The sequence below is a fragment of the Lycorma delicatula genome, chromosome 5, assembly GCF_047948215.1.
Source record: "Lycorma delicatula isolate Av1 chromosome 5, ASM4794821v1, whole genome shotgun sequence".
Lineage (NCBI taxonomy): Eukaryota > Metazoa > Arthropoda > Insecta > Hemiptera > Fulgoridae > Lycorma > Lycorma delicatula.
The window spans coordinates 3,089,122-3,111,821 of NC_134459.1; the positions used below are offsets into that span (position 1 = coordinate 3,089,122).

The 22,700-nt window shown below is 29.8% G+C and overlaps 1 protein-coding gene across 2 annotated transcripts in view; it reads left to right on the forward strand.

Moving 5' to 3' along the window:
• The first annotated feature begins 13,434 nt into the window (after positions 1-13,434).
• Positions 13,435-22,700, forward strand: part of LOC142324667 (polynucleotide 5'-hydroxyl-kinase NOL9-like) — an 81,405-nt gene continuing 72,139 nt past the window's right edge. Inside the window, exons 1-2 of one of the 2 annotated variants that reach the window (XM_075365540.1) lie at positions 13,435-13,787; positions 16,638-16,687. The gene's annotated coding sequence lies outside the window, so the exon portion shown is untranslated. Of the gene's footprint in view, positions 13,788-16,637; positions 16,688-22,700 lie in introns of those variants that run through there. The other variant, XM_075365539.1, reaches the window with a different exon arrangement.

Here is a 22,700-nt window from a genome sequence, read left to right on the forward strand (position 1 = left end):
GTTGAATACAGCAGACTTGGTCACTCAAATGAATTACCAATTCATTACCTGCCTCATCAAAAAAAAGAAAAGATTAATGACACTTTTCAACTAAAATTAATTTGCAAAAAATCAAATATTCATCGAGTATAATACAGTTAAATTTATGATCATCGAATTCAACCGATTGAGTGAATTCAAGTTATGGACTTATTTTTCTCTGACAAGGCACAGCTTCACTTGAATGACTATGAAGTCTATAAATAAAGTAATCAGGCAACCAAAGTGGCAACACTGTAAAGTTACTAGGACACATATATGAATAGCTGATTTATATTAGATAATATTTTTAGTCTATTGTTGCCACGTGAGTTTTTGTTGTGTGTTACAAAAATGAGTGATACTAATTATGAGCAACGTTATGCTATCAAGTTTTGTGTTAAACTTGGTGAGAATGATACTGAAACTTTTTCAAAAACGAAAAAGGCGTATAAAGATTACTCTCTGTCACAAGCCCAGGTGGTTTAAAGCATTTTCAGATGGCCACGAATCAGTTGCAGATGATCAACGCTCTGGAAGACCGTTAACGTCAAAAAGTGACGACAATGTTGAGTGAATCAAGAGACTTGATACAGTACAACCAGCGATTAATTGTCAGAATGATTGCACAACAATTGAATTTGAACCGTACCAGTCCATCAAATTTTGACAAATGAATTGGACGTGAAATGTTTGTGTAAAATTAGTCCCAAAAAATCTCACTGTTGAACCGAAAAACAAGTGTGCTGCGACCTTCCAGGGCGAATTGAAACTGATCCTGATTTTCTAAAAAAATGTTATTACTGGTGATGAATCTTGGATATTTGAGTATAACCCAGAAACAAAATGCCACAGCAAGGAGTGGCACACTTCAACTCACCATGTCCCAAAAAAGCAAAAATATGAACAAATCAAAAATCAAAACCTTGCTAGTTTGTTTCTTTGATTATAATGGCATTGTTCATAAGGAGTTTTTGCCTACAGGATAGACTGTAAATCAATATGTTTACCGACAAATTCTTAAAAGACTGCGGAAAAGAGTTGCCCACCTGACACCAGCTATCAAAGACAATTGAATGCTGCATCATGACAATGCACCTTGTCATACTGCACTCTCAATTAACGAGTTTTTGACAAAGAAAAATATTCCTGTAGTTCCTCAACCACCTTTTCACCCCACTTTAGTCCCTGCAACATTTTCCTGTTCTTGACTTTAAAAAACACCTCAAAGGGACATTTTGGAACAGTAGAAAAAATTTAAAAAAATATAACCAACTATTTGAAGGATATTCTGACATTGGTCCAACATTGCTTCTAAGAGTGGAAAACCCATTTGAGCATTGCGTGACTTCCCAAGGGAACTATTTCGAAGATGACACGAGTCAATGTATAATTGGATTGTAAATAAAAACTTTTTCTGAACCAGTCTCATTACTTTATTTACAAACTTCGTATATAAACAATCAAAAACAGTAGGATTTGAAATATTATGAAAAACCAAGTCAGTGTAAAGGTGCATGTTATGATTAACATATTATCTGTATATCTTGTTTCTATAAAATAATTTCCAAAATTTGAATCTGTTACATGTAGTGCCTGGATGTGTCATTTTATACAGAAGAATTGAGAGGAGAGTGGAAGAAGTGTTAGGAGAAGACCGATTTGGTTTCAGGAAAAGTATAGGGACAAGGGAAGCAATTTTAGGCCTCAGATTAATAGTAGAAGGAAGATTAAAGAAAAACAAACCAACATACTTGGCGTTTATAGACCTAGAAAAGGCATTCGATAACGTAGACTGGAATAAAATGTTCAGCATTATAAAAAAATTAGGGTTCAAATACAGAGATAGAAGAACAATTGCTAACATGTACAGGAACCAAACAGCAACAGTAATAATTGAAGAACATAAGAAAGAAGCCGTAATAAGAGAGGGAGTCCGACAAGGATGTTCCCTATCTCCGTTACTTTTTAATCTTTACATGGAACTAGAAGTTAATGATGTTAAAGAACAATTTAGATTCGGAGTAACAGTACAAGGTGAAAAGATAAAGACGCCACGATTTGCTGATGATATAGTAATTCTAGCCGAGAGCAAAAAGGATTTAGAAGAAACAATGAACGGCATAGATGAAGTCCTACGCAATAACTATCGCGTGAAAATAAACAAGAACAAAACAAAAGTAATGAAATGTAGTAGAAATAACAAAGATGGACCGCTGAATGTGAAAATAGGAGGAGAAAAGATTATGGAGGTAGAAGCATTTTGTTATTTGCGAAGTAGAATTACTAAAGATGGACGAACCAGGAGCGATATAAAATGCCGAATAGCACAAGCGAAACGAGCCTTCAGTGAGAAATATAATTTGTTTACATCAAAAATTAATTTAAATGCCAGGAAAAGATTTTTGCAAGTATATGTTTGGAATGTCGCTTTATATGGAAGTGAAACTTGGACGATCGGAGTATCTGAGAAGAAAAGATTAGAAGCTTTTGAAATGCGGTGCTATAGGAGAATGTTAAAAATCAGACGGGTGGATAAAGCGACAAACGAAGAGGTATTGCGGCAAATAGATGAAGAAAGAAGCATTTGGAAAAACATAGTTAAAAGAAGAGACAGACTTATAGGCCACATACTAAGGCATCCTGGAATAGTCGCTTTAATATTGGAAGGACAGGTAGAAGTAAAAAATTGTGTAGGCAGGCCACGTTTGGAATACGTAAAACAAATTTTTAGGGATGTAGAGGGTATACTGAAATGAAACGACTAGCACTAGATAGGGAATCTTGGAGAGCTGCATCAAACCAGTCAAATGACTGAAGACAAAAAAAAAATTGTAATTCAAATTTTTCATCGCTACGAAATTAGTTGAAATCAGTGTTTGTTAATTAATTCGTATACGATGTTATATTTTTCCTAATCTATAATTGAATATTTTTTATTAAAATAAGAATGCAAGATGCATTTTTATTGCTAAATCTAACTTTACTTAAAATAAAGTTAATTAACTTTTTTCTTTAAATTATTTTCTATTAACATAATAAGTCACTTAGTTTTGAAAATAGTGCATGACACACTGGATTCGTTCTTATTGAACTGTGAATTTAAGAGAAAATATAAATGAAAATTGCATTTAAACGTTAAATTTACCCGATTTATAAACAAAAACGGTTTTTAAAATCGTTATATTCATTTTAACTGCTGTAAAATCCATTTTGACCAAAACACAAAAACATTTTATAAACTTAATCGTAATAAAAAAATATCAGTTGTGGTTTTCCTTTACTGTTCATATAAATATTTATAAATAAAAAATATTTAAAGTCGATAAATTAAAAATTTTAGTTAAAAAAAATTTAGCAACATAATTCAGATTATTTTGTTACTTTATTTTAAATACATAAACTTTGATTTAAACAAACGCTTTTTCAAACAAAAACAAAGCAAATATTAATCTTAAAATAAATGATTTTCTTTAACGATGGCCAGTTTTTTACATCCTCTGTCTTGCCGACACGAACAGTGGCATGTACAAGCCTTTCTGTTACGTAGTTTTTTTATATACTTGTCCTTGAATTGGTTACATACAATAGCGTTTGCGTCTTTGTTTTAACTACTGTCAGAGTTTTAACTGATTTTTTTTAGCACAAGCGGCAGTGTAATTAAAAAAAAAGAGTTTTAGACACTATATATATATATATATATATATATATATATATATATATATCTTACAGTAAAACAGTTATATATATATCTTACAGTTCTATACTTGTTCATCAATAATTTTATGTATATACAAAACTCTTGACCGAACAAATAAAAGTATAAAAAACCGTTTCAATATAAAATAATTTTCATTATTATTATTATTATTTTACGATCATCATCAGCCCCCTACACAATATGTAATGTTAAATTACATAAACTTTAAAATACGTATAATATGAAAGATTAATACAATGTTGACCCTTGTGTTTATAAAAATAATCCGTTTTAAAATAAAGGTGTCGAATCCCAGTCAGTCTTTGTATTTTTAACATGCTAAAAAAAAAATAAAAATAATTGAACGTTGATATGCTGTCGAAACAAGTTTGTTAATAGATGCATTTTGACGCGTTAATTGAATATTTGTTTTAGTAGCGCGGAAGACATAATAACAAGGTCTTTGACCGCTGTCTATCAGGCAATGTGTATTTGTAAGTCTGGCAACTCTGGTTGCTAGGAAACCGATCGGTTTCCTAGCAACCTAGTACGTTGTATGATGGTGAAGTGAAGAAGGGGGACCCCCCCTTCCAAACTTCGACTACATACAACCGTTCAAGGTTACACAGTTACAACTTAAATGCATCCCATAATATATTACTGTATTTTATAAAATTATAACGAACCAAAAATATAAAATTAACATTGCAAACGTTTTCATCGCCGATGCATTTATTTTTTTAAATCCTTTGTGGCCATTATTTCGATTGGAATTATTGAAAAGATCGTTGTAAGACAAGAATTAAATTCAAGACCTGTTAATTTTTTTTTAATGTATGAAACCTGGCTAAACAATTGTCGGTGGTGGATATAGAATAAACTTCACACATTACTTTTTGATAGTATTAATAAAAAATAAATCTCTCTCTCACTGTGTGTGTGTGAGAGCGCGCACACATTACATCCTTATGTATCACTCGTTAATCGTTTATATAATAGACTAAGTTATTATAAGTCCTCTTAAGTTCGGCTGATTCAGAAACTTTTGCAAATTGTTTATTTGGCGGAGATTTTTTTATTAGTTTTTTAAGTGTTAATCAATCTTTTAAAAGCTTTATCATTTTTATGTGTAATATGAGCAGTACTTCAAATAAAATGATCCGTAGGCCATTCTCAACAAATGTAAAAGTGAAGCGAGCGTTCCCTTTAAAATAAAAAGAATATTTCTACACGTAGTCGATTAACTTGTAGTAAACTGTAAAAAAGATTGTCATAAAATGAGGAAATATTTATTATTACTTTCAAACAATTTTTCTTTTAACTTTCCCCAAAAAATACTTTTCTACCAGGGAAGACAGTCGAAGTCGAACTGAGAATCTATTTATTTATTTTTTTGAGATATTTAAACGAATGGTATTAAAAAAATTATATATAAAAGAGAAAAAACCCACTTACGAAAGTTAGAATCGTTAATCCCCCCAGTAGTTAACAAAAAAAATTAAGTAAAAATAATATATACATATACACACGCGCACCCAACCCTTCAAAACACAGTAGATTTACTTCGGGGCAAAAATAATTCAAACTTCAAAGAATCTCCTATACTTAATCGCAAATAAAATTATTTTAACACGAATAGAAAGCGCGTAGTTTTCTTAGTGTTGAAATTAAACATTTAATTCAAGGAGTTTAATTAACTCGCCGTAATAAATGAAGGATATTAATTTTTTTTTTAAAGTAAATAATTAAAAAATTAATGCGATTAATTCCTCAACAATTCTGATTAAGAAAATTATACTATAACCGAACAAACATACATATAAAAAAACTTTTTACAACAGTACGAGTAATTTTTACGATCTTCGGAATTTTATTATGTTAAAAGATTTTCATGGAGCGCACAGTCGGGTAGAAAAAGAGATGAGAAGAGAAGTCGCAAATTTTCTCTAAGTTCTCACCTGTTAACTACAGAAATGAAAAATTGTAACATCGATAGTCCATAAAAAAGTTTATAGATCCATTCACAAAGAGGAGGCTTCTAGAAAACTATTATTCTTGATTATGACAAAATATTTCTGGTTAAAACCACAAAATCTATAGTTTTACATACGAATGTAAAATATGTAATTTAAAACGATATCGGTCCAATTATTTTAACAGTCTTCCGCATGAAACAGAAAGTAAAATATGAAATATAATATTTCCGTTATTACAAATTTTAGCAGAAACAAATAAACGTCATTATTATGCAGAATAACAATTAAACGAATGGTATATAAAAAAGCATAAATATAAGAAAAAAATCACATTTGCCAAATCTAAAATCCATAATGCCCCAGTACCTCACAAAAAAAAAAGAAGTAAATATACAGTATACATATATATATATATATATATATATATATATATATATATATATATATATACGTAATAATTTAATACACAATCAAAATTTTATAAAACATTACGGATCATACTAAGAAAAAAATAAGAAGTAACAAACTTAATACAAAATAATTCCAAATAGTAATTAAACAATAAACTATACGAAATACTGAGCAGTTCAACCGTACAAATTACTTTAAATAACCGTAGGTGGAAGACAATATAATAGCTGTTGCTATGGAAACACAAAAAAATTCCATGAAATTTAAAAAAACTTTATCTTCAAACAATAATAAAAAATTTATATTTTAACGGTAGCGTCTACGTTAACTAAGATAAGAAAAATGACATATTTAAATAAATTCATTTAATAGTTTTTAAGACGTGTTTTATGTCGAAAAAGGGTTTTCCCGTTTTATGAAAAACCATTACATACGCAAAAGAAACGAACCGTTTAATTAAAATATTATTTAAATTTATACCGGGGAATCGAGTTAGAGCATTTTAATCGCTATCAAAAATATCGTGCGTTCACGTTTAACGATGAAATTTTAATTCAAAATAATAATAAACCGATTTAAAAAGGAAATTTTTTAAATTTTGAAAAGATGAGGCATTTTTGTAAATATTTTATCGTATAAAAAATCTGATGTGGACACCAGATAACTTCCTTGTACGCCTATTTAATTACATATACACTTTTTTTTTTTAATGAAAAGTACATAAAATTATATTTCATTAACAGATTATGATATTTTTTTTATTGTTATTATGCAATTATTATTTAATGTAATTTTTTTTAGAATCAGAGGTTAATAATTAGTAATATATCAATAAATTTAAATAAAAAAAAAATATTTGGCTATAACTTTGGAACCGATGAAAACAAGTGTACCCTACTTATGATATATCGTTGAAAAGCCTTCAAGGAGGGGTGCACAAAACTAGATATTGCAAAAATCTTAAATCCAAAATTTCAACATCTTGCAGGGGAATCGTTTTCGAGTTATCCTTTTCGACTAGGATTAAAGAACACATCAACTGTATAAAGACACAAAGAACGATCTAATTTTCCCACACATATTTTGGAACAGAATCCTAATTTTATTAATATTTTCGAGTACTCTAATAATCTTTATAAAACCAATATTTTAGAAAATTTTCATTTGTGCTGTAAGTCGTCACACCTATTAAAAAATACCGAAAACTGTTTTTTCGATATATATCTGAAGGAGTATTTGAAAGCCCCAATCTATGAATACGTATCTCGTTTAACATTGTCGGAAATGGGGAAAATTTGCAAGGAATGTTCAAATATATTTTTTTTAATTTTCTTAGTACTTTCAATGCTGATTTTCAACAAAAATGTAGAAACTTGTTTTTAAATATTTAAATGAAAATTACATTCATCAAAAGCAAAGTTGATATCTTCATTTGTTACCGACAAATTAAAAAAAATATATATATATATATATATATATTAAGTTTCATTGTTACTCCGTTTTAACTCTTTATATTCGGAATGTTTAAAAAATCCATTTTATTGAAATGGAACACCGCAAGAAGAACATATACTCATTTTTGCTGGACGTTGACGAATCAGTCGATCATTCAGGACATGTTCTTTTATACAAACCGGGTGATATTTAAGTTCGGGAACAGCTTTTTGCTGCATATGTGAGAAGTATCTGGAAACTGAAAGAAATGGACCCACGATTTCGATTTAAAATTTTACAGGAAAAACAATGGTGAAACCCGTTTTTCTGTTAATTCCTTCGTTGTCGAGCGATAATCATTCCCGTTTGTACAGAATGGTCTTTAACTAACGGGATTATTTTAATACCGGGTTAGAATTGCACGATAAACGTAACGGTAGTTACAATTGTTATGGACTCGCCTCTGATTTTTATAAAATTTGAAATATCGTTACCTTATTTAAGACGTAAGTTACGAGTTACAAAACAAATTTTTCGTTAGAAATCCCTTTCGCCCGAATTAAATCCCTCCTAATTCACGAACTACTAGCACCAAAAATTTCGTTATTTTGCACTACACGCGTGTAATATACATGTAAACGTGAAAGATAGAAATTTAAGAATGTCGATCGACATTTCTCCAGTGAATGTAGACACGCATCAAATACGTAGATGAAATATCGAAATATTTACTAATATTATTATATATTCGGAACTTCACCGGTATATGTCGATAAACACCGATAAGCTGTGGCGGGGGTCGAAACGATAACTAGAAATTAAAATTAAGAAGAAAAAAAATCACCCGATACCAATCTCTAAGGTTAATATATTAAGAGAAATCCTGGTAAAAAAATAAGTACTAAAAAAAAGGAATAACCTACACTCACTTCGCTCGCTAACCTGGTTTAATTAACGTTAAAAATAATTACTGCGATTACAAACGGTTGATTTGTATGTATATAATGCACTTATGAAATCTAGTCTTGAATTTGGAACCGAACATCGGGCAGACGCTTATAAATCTCACTTAAATGTGGAAACAGCACCTAATTATTCTAATAATTAGAATTATTGATTTCAAAAGCAGTTTCAACCCATCTCTTGAGGTTTCCGATAAGCTGAATATTTTACCCGTAAAGGATCTATACATATAAAAATTATCAAGAGTATTTTTCAATAGTTGTAAAAATCATAAAATAGACAATGCGTACAATAAAAAAAGGATGGATGCAGAAAACTCACAAATCCCGGCTGTATTTAAAAAACGGTTTCGAAAATCATTTGTCTATTTAGGATCTAAAATTTATAACATGTTAGACAAGAGTATAAAGCCTGTAACTGTTGAAAATATCTTCATTAAAGAGGAGAAGAAATGGGTTGTCATTATTCAGGACACTACTCTTATGTATTCTAAATTATATTGAATAAAATTAACGTACAGCGAATAAAATTAACGCGTTCAAATTTTCAAGGTTTTGTAAAACTGTTGAAGAATCGAACCACACTCCGCCTCTCATGAATCGATTAATAATATGAACTGGACTCGATGCGACAAATTTTAATGTACTTAGATTAGGCTATATTTTATGAAATAAAAACTTTAAAGCGATGCGCTACTGTGCCTATTTTAAGGGAGGTATGATTTTTTGTCTTCAAAACCTCATTTTTTCCACCCCGTGAGCCAACGGTTGGTGATATCAAAAAACTTACAAATGTTTTAGGCTGTTATTCAAAGAATCGTAGGAACATAAACGAATTCGATATTTTACTTAATAAAAAGGTTATAGCAATATTTTGTTTTTTTCGAAAAAGCCCCCCATTTCCATCCCCATGGACCGATTTTGGCCGTTAACAAACTCGTCTGAGATTTTGGTCGCATTTTTTTTTAGGGAACAATTTGAAAGTGATTTGCGGAAAATTACGGCATTTATCTTGTCCACGAGAAAGTTAAATATATATATATGCTTTTGAGCTGAAGGTGGCTTTGGAGTCTGCAGGATGTGAAACGCGAAGATATATCGAAATTTTCCCGAAGTCGAATCACGGTATCCATTACAATAGGTAGCTTTCTAATGAAATCTACTTTAGATTTCATTAATGTGTTGGAAGGTAGGTAAGGTAGCTTACCTACCTTCCAACACATGAATATACTACTTGGAATTCAGAATAAAATTAATCTGTTTATCATTTATTCAACTGGTTTAGAGGAACATATTTTTGATCGTTTTAGATCCGCTAATATTATACCTCGCATTTAAAAATACATATCTAAAATTGTACAGTGAAATTCGTTTAAAAACAAATCGTGAAAGAATTCCTTTAAGTTTAGAAATGAATTATATTCCAACACCTAAACCACTGAAAGTACTTCATATAGACAGCGTTTTTTTTTTTAAACAAAAGATTTTGTCAATTTAGATAGTATTTTAGGTATACACAAGTATAACGGATTGAAATATCACAATCGACCGAAGCAGCTGATAAATTATTAAATTAATTAACTCGTTATAAAATGCCTGAAAAAATTATTTCTAATAACGACACCGAGTTCAATAATTAAAAAATTAATGCGGATATATAAAATTAAAATATATTTTACAAGCACAACATCCATCGTCAACGTGAAAGATTTCAGTCTACGCTAATCGAACATATTAGAATCTTTAACAACCGCCAAGAAGTAAAAAAACGAAAGTCTTAAAAATAAAATAAAATATGCAGTTATTGCGTATAACAGTAGCGTTTATTCTGTTACCAAATTAAAACGGTTGGAAAATTTTACGGACATAACCCGACTTCATTATTAGAAGCTGATATACAGCGGCAGGTAATAAACGATTACATTAGCGATCGTAAAGAAAAGGTGAAAAAATTGCATAAACAAGTAAAGGAAACTAATGAATAAAATAAAAATTAAAAATTCAAGGAAAAATAAATATAAATAAAGATTTACTGGATATCCCACCTGATGTTTATATCAAGACTCTCCAAATACGAAGTAAAGCGAAAAATAGATAGGACGAAGGAAAAGTAAGTTCAGTGAAAAACAGCAGAAATAGATGAACGACGTATAATAAAAAAATCAAAATACATTTAACGACCTCGAAAGGTTAAACAGATACAACAGAAAAATCTTCCGAATACAGAAACTAATCGGTATTTGAATTCTCTTGCAGGTCCTGTTCCTAAATGAATTCATCCTGGAGCGGCTGAAATTAATTCGTAAATGATCCCGATAGAATTGGATTTAGCCAAATTAGAAGCCTCTTACCGAACATTATTATAGATAAAGTTTTAAATCGTTTATAAAATTTGAATAATATTTCTGAATATGTATTAAATTTTGTTAATCGTAACTTTTAATTATAAATTCTATAATGTAAGTAAAAATAGTCGTAAGTCTAGAGATAGAAGTATTATTCGTACAAAAATGTTAATAAATGAAAAGTTAAAAATAGTCTTGGCAAGTAATTAAGTAAATAAAAGAGGAATTGTTAACGGTCTCGGTTCGATTGTTAAATTCTTTACTACCAATTTAGATGCTATGATGGAGAAAAATATAAAAAATTGTTAGTACAAATATTATTAGTTTCATAAAACAGTTATATAATTGAAGATAATTTTATGGAATTACGTAATACGTAAATGATTTTGTCGACTTAGAAAAATTAAGAAATTTCGTGTATCTATATGTAAAAGAATTAATTTGTAAAATAAGTTTTTTTTTTTTTAAATATTATTCGTTAAAAGAAATAACTTATATAAACAGAAAAGATAATCGTCTAATTTTACATCCGGTATCCAAAATATAAAATAATCATACACCTTTATCCAATGTTACAAAATTTATTTGAGTTTATTTAAATATTTCTCCAAATTATGAATTCGTGTCTGCTACTTTCAAGATGTTATAATGACTGTGAATATTTATTTTCTAATGATCGCTATGATACAGAATTTATAAATATATAAATGTTTAATTTTTAACTTTATTTCATTTTTTTTAAATTATTTTTACTTGCAATGTACAATTTTTTACTTCTGTTCAAATAAAGCAGTTAAGAACGTGCCTTTTGATAATTGCACCTGCGGATAAAGGTGTAGTCCAAATACTGAAAACTTTAACCTAGATCAGTAACCAAATAAGTTTTAATACAACCGTTTTAAAATTAACCCACCGTGTTGGTCTAAATGAATATACGATTACGTTACCGCTCGGATCACCGTGCTACAAAAAATTAAACGATACAATTACTATAACACTTAGTTATTTTACTAATCCGGTTCTCAATTACCCGGACTTCCGTGTTTAATTTATCCGTAAAATATGCATAGTTTTATTGTGCAATTCAATTGTTATATGAATTAATTATGAATAAAAGCTAAACAAAAATTCCCTTCGTTGTAAAACGGAACAAATAAATCTATTCTGTTTCTCCACTGTGTGTGTGTTTTTGTTTGATTGTGTGTGTGTGTGTGTGTGTGAGTGCGTGTGAGCGCGCACGCGCGTATTTGCATTGTAGAAGTGGGTTGTCGGCTAAGTTGGATAAATTTAGAAATAGTGAAATCATATCATTACATCCTTACGTATCACTCGTAAGGATGTAATAAATATTTTTTTACTAAAAAATATTTAGTAAAAAAAAAAATTATAAAACCGCGCACACGAATGTAATTTTATATAAATGTGCAATCGTCACGTTTATGTGCTCGGTTGTAATTATATATATAAATTGAATATTAGGTAAAATTAAATAACTGAAAGCCTCATTCATCATTACCCTTTTATGTTGTACAATTGTAAGTTATCACGGCTGGCTAATAAAAAATCAGAACAAAACTTTTGGCTAAATTTTTGTCGAAAAAAGTTAATAAGTCTGACCATCTAACATAAAAACCGACCGTTTTGATCTGCAGAACATATCAATGTAGGTTTCAAAGAAAAGTGAGAAAATATTTGTTAAGTATTTCATACTAAACAACGAAGGCAATTTATGTTTCTAAAATAGATAGCTAATTTATTAATCACCAAATGTAGACACAGGCAAAAGGTTTTGTTATTAACAGAAATCTAAACAAAAAAACAGAACTTTATTAGAATATTGATACCCGAAATAATTAACTTTTAAATAGAAATACGTAAATAAAACGTTTAGTATACAAAATATTCACCAAACTCCCTGTTCTAATATATCGGGACTTACTTGAAAGCAAATTATTTTAGTTACATATTTTTATAAAGTAACAGATTACTTTATAAAAATTAAGTACAGATACTTAATTTTAATTAAAATAACAAGAATAAAAATATATTTGACTAATCTAAAAAAATGATTTTTGCCAAAACAAAATGTGCAAAACGTTTAGTTCATTAAATTCCCATAAGTTAACCAATAATCACATTATTTGTGTACCATTTTTCTTATTACAAAATATTATTATTTGAAAGAACTTACCTAGTTTACACGTACAATTATTTTCTAAACGGTTGTCTAGATTCACGTAAAATACAAATAATCAAAATTTGATACGATTTTTAAAACATTACAGAAAATTTTTAAAACACTTACAGAAGAGAAATAAAACATTATTTACTGTATGACAACGTTATTCGTTAACAACACTTTTAATAGATTAATAAATTACCAGAAATAAAATGTAAGCTAATATTATTATTATGTAAGATTTGTTTATTTTTTCTACATCGCTGAATATAATGGAAACAGCTAAGAAAATATAAACAAATATAGTTTTTCATCATCCTAACACACATTTTGACACACGCAGTTTGATGAATTTCGACACGAGCCAAGAGAACGAGAGTCAAACGAGGGGAGAGAGTCTCTGCATTCTCCCCCTCTCTTAATATACGGAGAATCTTAATAGGAAGCTTATATAAGAAATAATTCTAACATTAGGTATTCACAGGTGCCATGTTGCCAATTAACCTGTCTTTTACTTCACCCTTGGCCCCTTGCCTGCCAAAATCGGCATCAGGTAATTTACTCCGTTGCGTATTTGACATTCAACATTTACATAGAATAAACCTTCCAAGCTATAAACATTAGTTGTGGAAGGGATGGGGAGAGACAGTGAATTACGTGCGTAACAGAACGAAGCTATGGATCCAGCGGCCATCTTTCCATCCAGCGGATATATATGCTTATACGTTTATTTTAGATAGATTACCCTTGTTGTTGGTCGAGGTAAGAATTTTTTATATATATATTATTTTAATGTAGATTAAAATAAGTGTCAGAGATACTACTAAAAATAGAACAAATCCACCTTAAATCAGACCAGATTGTTCATGTAACCTAACACAATACTTCAATTACTGTTAATTATTAGGACCACTGAACACATCTTCTCCTGCATCATTAACATATTTAAAGAAATCCTAGTCGCTATAGACTGTAGGTGTTCAGACTCAAACATTGATTCTTCTTCATTATGCTTATAATTAAAAGAATTGCCCTTCTTACCTGTTAAAGTATTAAGTTGTTACAATTCAGTCAGCAGCTGACATTTTCTTAATGATTTCTTAATATAAAAAGTAAATAAATTTGAATATTCAGCTAGCCTATTTTATCAGCTGATATTTTATTTTAGTAATTCATTATTAATGCACTGTTTAGGCTAAATTTAGAGCTCTTACTGTCAGCATACACACTAGTATCTTTTTCATTGGAAATATTGCAACAATTCATATCAAAAACAATTGCTATACAAAGAGGGTACTTTCATTAACTTAATTTAATTGTGGAATAATTGAAGATTGATGCTGTATAATTTAACGTTTCTTCAGCTCTCTAAAATTATTTAAACCGGGTAACACAATCATGTTTTTGTATTATAAGGTGGTTGAAACAACTTTTATCAAATTCCATTGGTTTCGAGATATGTCCTATTCATTAACATTAAACGGAAATTAAATTTCCAAATACCCTTTTTATGATGAAATATTATTTTTGAGTTCTAATATATTTACAATAACACAAATATTAATGTAAGGTTTTTTTCAATAAAAACCTTACATTAATATTGTATTAATATGGTGAATTCAATATTCACCATCATTTTCAACCAGTTATGAAGAATGATAGAAACATGAAGGAAAATAATTTTTCATTAATATTGATCTGCTTATTTATTTTCATATAGTTTTATTATTTTATGTATTAATATAATCAGACACTTTATTATTATTTTTTGCTTATTATTATTGTTGTATTTTGTGATACTGCTCTAATCTTTTAACAATTTTCACTGTCTGAGCAGTTTTTTATTATCTGTGGTTTATCACATGTATTACAAATAATACATGTGATGTAAATGTGTGTTCTATAGAACGTGTAATCATGTGTTTATAAAAAAAATAACTTTTATGAATAAATTAAATTTCTGTTATAAACTCTATATAATTCACAGCACAACAGTTTAGTTTGAGGTTCAGTAAGTTTTAAAACTAAATAAAAAGGTTTATTATTTTGTATTTTTTAATTTTGTGAATCTAACAAACTGATATTTATTTACTTTCTTTAAAAAAATAAATAAATATAAATTCATAACTTTTTTTTTGCATTAGGCTTCTTGGTGTGCCGATACTAAAACTTTGCTTCCGTTTAATTTTTTCTTTAAAATATTACTTTTTATTTAATCTTTCATTTTTTTTATTAATTAAAATTTAGTGAAAAATAATAATTTTTGTTTGTTGTTATCGTATCAAATTTATCATACAATTTTTAATAGCTTAATTCTTCACTTTGTTTGATTGTTTTTATAGTTAGTATTTTTATTTGTTATAATTCTTTTAGAGGATTTCATTAGTTCTTATACAAGTAGGTTTATTAGTGAAGTTGGACATATAATATTTTTATATATAGTTAATTTAATTTTTGATTAGTTTGTTATGAGAATGATATTAATACTTTTATACAATTTCTTTTTACAGTATGATTTTTCAATATGCAGGTGTCTACTTTAGATATGTCATCTTTTAAAAAAAGTAATATTTAATAGAACAATCTATTTTTTTAGACTAGCACATTTATTAAAGTATAATACTGAAAGAAGATAATATTTTTAAATATTGATGAAAATTCAATAAATGTAGGGAGATTTTTAATTTTACTAAAAAAGATGTATAGTTAAAAATTCTTTATATTTGTTGAATTTTCATAAAATATTTCAAGATGTAGTTTTTTCAATTTGGTTTTTTTTAGTAATATAAAGCGGTCAACTAATTCCAAGACTAAGTCTATTATAGAAAAAATCCCACTTTAATTTGGTAGTAATATCTTTTCCCTTTGAAGTTGTATACCGTTCTTCTGGTTTGTTACTGCTACTAGATATGGTGTACAAGAATGGTTATCTTGCAGTATAAGTTTCACCATGAAAATGAGAAAGAAAGACTGTTCTACTGTGAAACAACTGCTTAGTCTCTGGATTGTAACCGTAAATCCATTTCTCAGTATTAGATATGACCTCCACATGATTTTGACAAATTTAGAATTTCAACTGAAATTGTTCAAAGTCGTCAGGATTTTTGGACAGTCAGTTGCCCTAACTCAGGATCTCTGGACAACTGAACCTGCTAAGATTGGCAGATGGTGATGCATGTTTAAAACAGAAATGAGTTCCTGTGCTGTTTCAAATAATGCTTTCATCTTGTTGATACCTGATTGCTTATTGAAACACCTTATCTGCTTCATTGCTATAAGCCTGCTTAGTCCTTTCGTAGATCTTCAAGGATTTCAATAGTGTTAAAGCAAAATTAATATTACCTCTCTTCTACTTTAGTGTCCACAATGAAATTACTGATATGATCGATCAAGCCCGTGGTTATAAAATCTGTGTATTGCAATTGTTATAAAAGAACCACTTGTATGTACTCGTGCTGATGATATGCTGCAAGTCTTTTTTTTTATAGATTAGTTTTGGAATTACTTGATTTCACCTTTAGTTTCATGTTTCTTTATTAATAATTATTTTATAAGCATTGATTCTGTTCTTGCATTTAAGATTTAATTTTTTGTGTTTTTTTTTAATTTCAGTACATCAGCTATGTCTCTTCTTTATGAATGTGTTAATACAGTTATTGCAGGTAAATATCATATTTTGTTTTTTTTTTCACCTTTTATGTATGTAATAGAATTTCACTGATTTTTTAGAGGTTTCTTTTGTTATCAGTGTTTCATTTTCTGTCAGCCCCTTTTATTTTCTAAGTAATTATACACATTCTGTGATGGTGTCGATTAGAATAAACTGTTTGCTTTTGTGGTATTTCCATTTTAGTATGAAAGTTTTAAATCTTATGGTCGTTAAATGCCGGTGGTAGTGGTTACCTTATCTAACACGCTTATTTTAAAATTTTATTTTAATTTCTGTTGCACAATTAAAAAAACGATATTTTATTTTATATATTTTTGAAGTAGCGTGTGATTTTTATCATAGGTATTCATGTGATTTTACTATGTGATTTCTTCATGTGGCATCTCTAAATAATTCTCTTCCCTTTGACTTCTTAATTCTTCCATAATTTTAATTTATTTTTATGTTATAAATTAACATATGACATCTGTCCCTTTTACCACCTACTGTTTTTAAACTATATATTCTACAACATCCACCAGAGTGCATTCACATATTAAACCATTTATTCTCAAGTTTTTGTAATAGGGTTATTTTATAACTATCATTTTTATTTAGATTTTTGTATCGTTTTACTAACTTGTTGAAATTATACATTTGTATAAATATAATTCAATTTAAAAAAAAAAATGTTTAATCGCTGAAATTCTTCATTTATCCGTATTATCTGTTAAATAAATTTCTGTATATATATATATATATATTTATTGTTTTATCGGTTAGATAATGATTGTTTTTGTGGATTTAAGAGATCAATAAAAATGTTGGCCCTAACTTAATTACTTTAAACATTTAAAATACAAAAATATTTATTGTAATTATATTAAAAAAACTTAATTTAGTCTTATTTTACTTAAAACAAAGCTAAAATCTTAAAACTGTTTTTTTAATTTTTTAATCGACTACTGTTTGGTGTGAAACTATACTAGGGTGTCAAAATAGATTATTTTGTTACCAGATGTGGACATTAAATTAGTAAATTTATATATAAATGTTGTAATTTTATAATTAAACTAGTTTTTAACAATTTCTTTGGATAATCTAATTATAACGCTACTTTTATTTATATAGCTAATTATTATCAGCTAGGAGGTAGTATGAGTTTTTTTTATATCTTGGGATATGTCATTGTTGTGATATTGACTTAATTTTCATATGAACTAATTTTAAAACTTTATCTATTTTCATCTTGGCTTTTTTCATATGTGTTGTTTGTAAAATGAGCTTAATGTCTTTATTCTTTTTAACTCGTATTTTGTTATTTTAATAATTTTTAAATAATGTTTTTAACGATTGTAGTGTTTTTAGTAAATAGCTGTACAAGGTTTGTCAAAATAAGTAATTGGCCTGTAACTAGAAACAGATGTTAATAACATTTTTTTACAATTTTATGATTCTACATTATTTATTTAGTATAAGTATTATAACTACTTTGTAATAAGTATTCTTTTTAATTACATCTTTGTTAAAATTATTCTTTTGCTATCAATGTTACTGGTAAATCTCAAAGTTGTTTTTTTTCTTTTTTTTCTTTGATCATGTGTTGTGTTTAAAACATAGTTCTTTTAATATATTTATTTTTTTGTTATTTGAATAGTTTTTTGAAGTGTTATATCTAATTAATTATTACTTTTGTTTAGTCTTTAACAATTTAATGCGTGACTTTTAAGTTGATCTTATGATCTTCTCTGTGAGTTTATTTAGTTAATTACATATATAACAACCCACCAGGTTGGTCTAGTGGTGAACGTGTCTTTGCTAATCAGCTGACTTCGAAGTCGAGAGTTCCAATGTTAAAGTCCTAGTAAAGGCAGTTACTTTTATACGGATATGAATACTAGGTCACGGATACCGGTGTTCTTTGGCGGTTGGGTTTCAATTAACCACCCGTCTCAGAAATGGTCGATCTGAGACTTTACAAGACTACACTTCACTTACACTCGTACATATCATCCTCTGAAGTAATACCTGACAGTGATTCCCGGAGGCTAAACAGGAAAAAAATTACATATATAACAAGGCTTATGGGATAGGCTTATTTTTAATGTAGTCATTTAACAATGTAAGGGATAAGTAATTTCTACTAGTTACGTGTGCAGAAATTATTTATCTTTTCATTTTGAGAGCATAATCAGTTTTATCAAAATAAAAAAAAAACCATCAGAAAGGGAAGGAATGGATTGTCATCTTTCTCATCTTCCGTTTCTGTTCCCTTTAAGAAGATAAACTGTGTTGTAAAAATTCTAGGAGTTACTATGAATTACCATTCATCAGACTGCTGCTGTATTCTTTATGTTATATAAACAAATGCCATAACAGAAGTTTTCAATTTCTATAAATGTACAATTTCTATTGTATATTGCAAAGTTTACAATTTCTATTAATGTCCTAAAGAATTACAATTAGTATTTACTTTAATTTATTTCATTCATCAAATCTACGAGGTTGCTAAAAAATTTAAGTAACAAATGACTGTAGAAAAATGATTATTTATTCAATGACACACTATTACACTTTTTTTTTTTTTTTTTTTTTTTTTTTTTTTTTTTTTTTGTCTTCAGTCACTTGACTGGTTTGATGCAGCTCTCCAAGATTCCCTATCTAGTGCTAGTCGTTTCATTTCAGTATACCCTCTACATCCTACATCCCTAACAATTTGTTTTACATATTCCAAACGTGGCCTGCCTACACAATTTTTCCCTTCTACCTGTCCTTCCAAAATTAAAGCGACTATTCCAGGATGCCTTAGTATGTGGCCTATAAGTCTGTCTCTTCTTTTAACTATATTTTTCCAGATGGTTCTTTCTTCATCTATTTGCCGCAATACCTCCTCATTTGTCACTTTATCCACCCATCTGATTTTTAACATTCTCCTATAGCACCACATTTCAAAAGCTTCTAACCTTTTCTTCTCAGATACTCCGATTGTCCAAGTTTCACTTCCATATAAAGCGACACTCCAAACATACACTTTCAAAAATCTTTTCCTGACATTTAAATTAATTTTTGATGTAAACAGCTTATATTTCTTACTGAAGGCTCGTTTAGCTTGTGCTATTCGGCATTTTATATCGCTCCTGCTTCGTCCATCTTTAGTAATTCTACTTCCCAAATAACAAAATTCTTCTACCTCCATAATCTTTTCTCCTCCTATTTTCACATTCAGTGGTCCATCTTTGTTATTTCTACTACATTTCATTACTTTTGTTTTGTTCTTGTTTATTTTCATGCAATAGTTCTTGCGTAGGACTTCATCTATGCCGTTCATTGTTTCTTCTAAATCCTTTTTATTCTCGGCTAGAATTACTATATCATCAGCAAATCGTAGCATCTTTATCTTTTCACCTTGTACTGTTACTCCGAATCTAAATTGTTCTTTAACATCATTAACTGCTAGTTCCATGTAAAGATTAAAAAGTAACGGAGATAGAGAACATCCTTGTCGGACTCCCTTTCTTATTATGGCTTCTTTCTTATGTTCTTCAATTGCTACTGTTGCTGTTTGGTTCCTGTACATGTTAGCAATTGTTCTTCTATCTCTGTATTTGAACCCTAATTTTTTTAAAATGCTGAACATTTTATTCCAGTCTACGTTATCGAATGCCTTTTCTAGGTCTATAAACGCCAAGTATGTTGGTTTGTTTTTCTTTAATCTTCCTTCTACTATTAATCTGAGGCCTAAAATTGCTTCCCTTGTCCCTATACTTTTCCTGAAACCAAATTGGTCTTCTCCTAACACTTCCTCCACTCTCCTCTCAATTCTTCTGTATAGAATTCTAGTTAAGATTTTTGATGCATGACTAGTTAAACTAATTGTTCTGTATTCTTCACATTTATCTGCCCCTGATTTCTTTGGTATCATTACTATAACACTTTTTTTGAAGTCTGACGGAAATTCCCCTTTTTCATAAATATTACACACCAGTTTGTATAATCTATCAATCGCCTCCTCCCCTGCACTGCGCAGTAATTCTACAGGTATTCCGTCTATTCCAGGAGCCTTTCTGCCATTTAAATCTTTTAATGCTCTCTTAAATTCAGATCTCAGTATTGTTTCTCCCATTTCATCCTCCTCAACTTCCTCTTCTTCCTCTATAAAACCATTTTCTAATTCATTTCCTCCGTATAACTCTTCAATATATTCCACCCATCTATCGACTTTACCTTTCGTATTATATATAGGTGTACCATCTTTGTTTAACACATTATTAGATTTTAATTTATGTACCCCAAAATTTTCCTTAACTTTCCTGTATGCTCCGTCTATTTTACCAATGTTCATTTCTCTTTCCACTTCTGAACACTTTTCTTTAATCCACTCTTCTTTCGCCAGTTTGCACTTCCTGTTTATAGCATTTCTTAATTGCCGATAGTTCCTTTTACTTTCTTCATCACTAGCATTCTTATATTTTCTACGTTCATCCATCAGCTGCAATATATCGTCTGAAACCCAAGGTTTTCTACCAGTTCTCTTTATTCCGCCTAAGTTCGCTTCTGCTGATTTAAGAATTTCCTTTTTAACATTCTCCCATTCTTCTTCTACATTTTCTATCTTATCTTTTTTACTCAGACCTCTAGCGATGTCCTCCTCAAAAATCTTCTTTACCTCCTCTTCCGCAAGCTTCTCTAAATTCCACCGATTCATCTGACACCTTTTCTTCAGGTTTTTAAGCCCCAATCTACATTTCATTATCACCAAATTATGGTCGCTATCAATGTCTGCTCCAGGGTAAGTTTTGCAGTCAACGAGTTGATTTCTAAATCTTTGCTTAACCATGATATAATCTATCTGATACCTTCCAGTATCGCCTGGCTTTTTCCAAGTGTATATTCTTCTATTATGATTTTTAAATTGGGTGTTGGCAATTACTAAATTATACTTCGTGCAAAACTCTATAAGTCGGTCCCCTCTTTCATTCCTTTTGCCCAGCCCGTATTCACCCACTATATTTCCTTCCTTGCCTTTTCCAATGCTTGCATTCCAATCTCCAACTATTATTAAATTTTCATCTCCTTTTACGTGTTTAATTGCTTCATCAATCTCTTCGTATACACATTCTACCTCATCATCATCATGGGCGCTTGTAGGCATATAGACGTTAACAATCGTTGTCGGTTTAGGTTTTGAATTTATCCTTATTACAATGACTCTATCGCTATGCGTCTTGAAATACTCCACTCTCCTCCCTATTTTCTTGTTCATCACGAAACCTACTCCTGCCTGCCCATTATTTGACGCTGAGTTAATTACTCTAAAGTCACCCGACCAAAAGTCGCCTTCCTCTTCCCACCGAACCTCACTAATTCCTACTATATCCACGTTTACCCTATCCATTTCCCTTTTTAAATTCTCTAGCCTACCAACCTTTTTTAAGCTTCTAACATTCCACGCTCCGACTCGTAGAATGTTATTTTTTAATTTTCTGGTGACCCCTTCCTTAGTAGTCCCCACCCGGAGATCCGAACGGGGGACTATTTTACCTCCGGAATATTTTACCAAGGAAGGCGCCTCCATTATTGTATATGTGAAAATGCAGAGCCACATTTTCTTGGAAAAAAAGCAGCTGTAGTTTTCCATTGCTTTCAGCTGCGCAGTACTCAGAGGACTGAGTGATGTTGATACGGCCGTTTAAGTCGTCCTGACTCACGCCCCTAACAACTACTGAAAGAGCTGCTGCCCTCTTTCAGGAATCATTCCTTAGTCTGGCTCTCAACAGATACCTCTCCGATATGGTTGCACCTTCGGTCCAGCTACTCTGTATCCCTGAGCACTCAAGCCCCCTCACCAACGGCAAGGTCTCATGATTCATAGAGGAGGACTATTACACTAAAACTTTCAAACTACACTGCAATTTCCAAATAACACTACTTTCAACATAATTTGCTGGCTATATGTAAACTCTTGTATGTTTCTATGAGCTTTCTTATTCCAGTAATAAAGAGTAATTTACCTCAGTCTTTGAGCC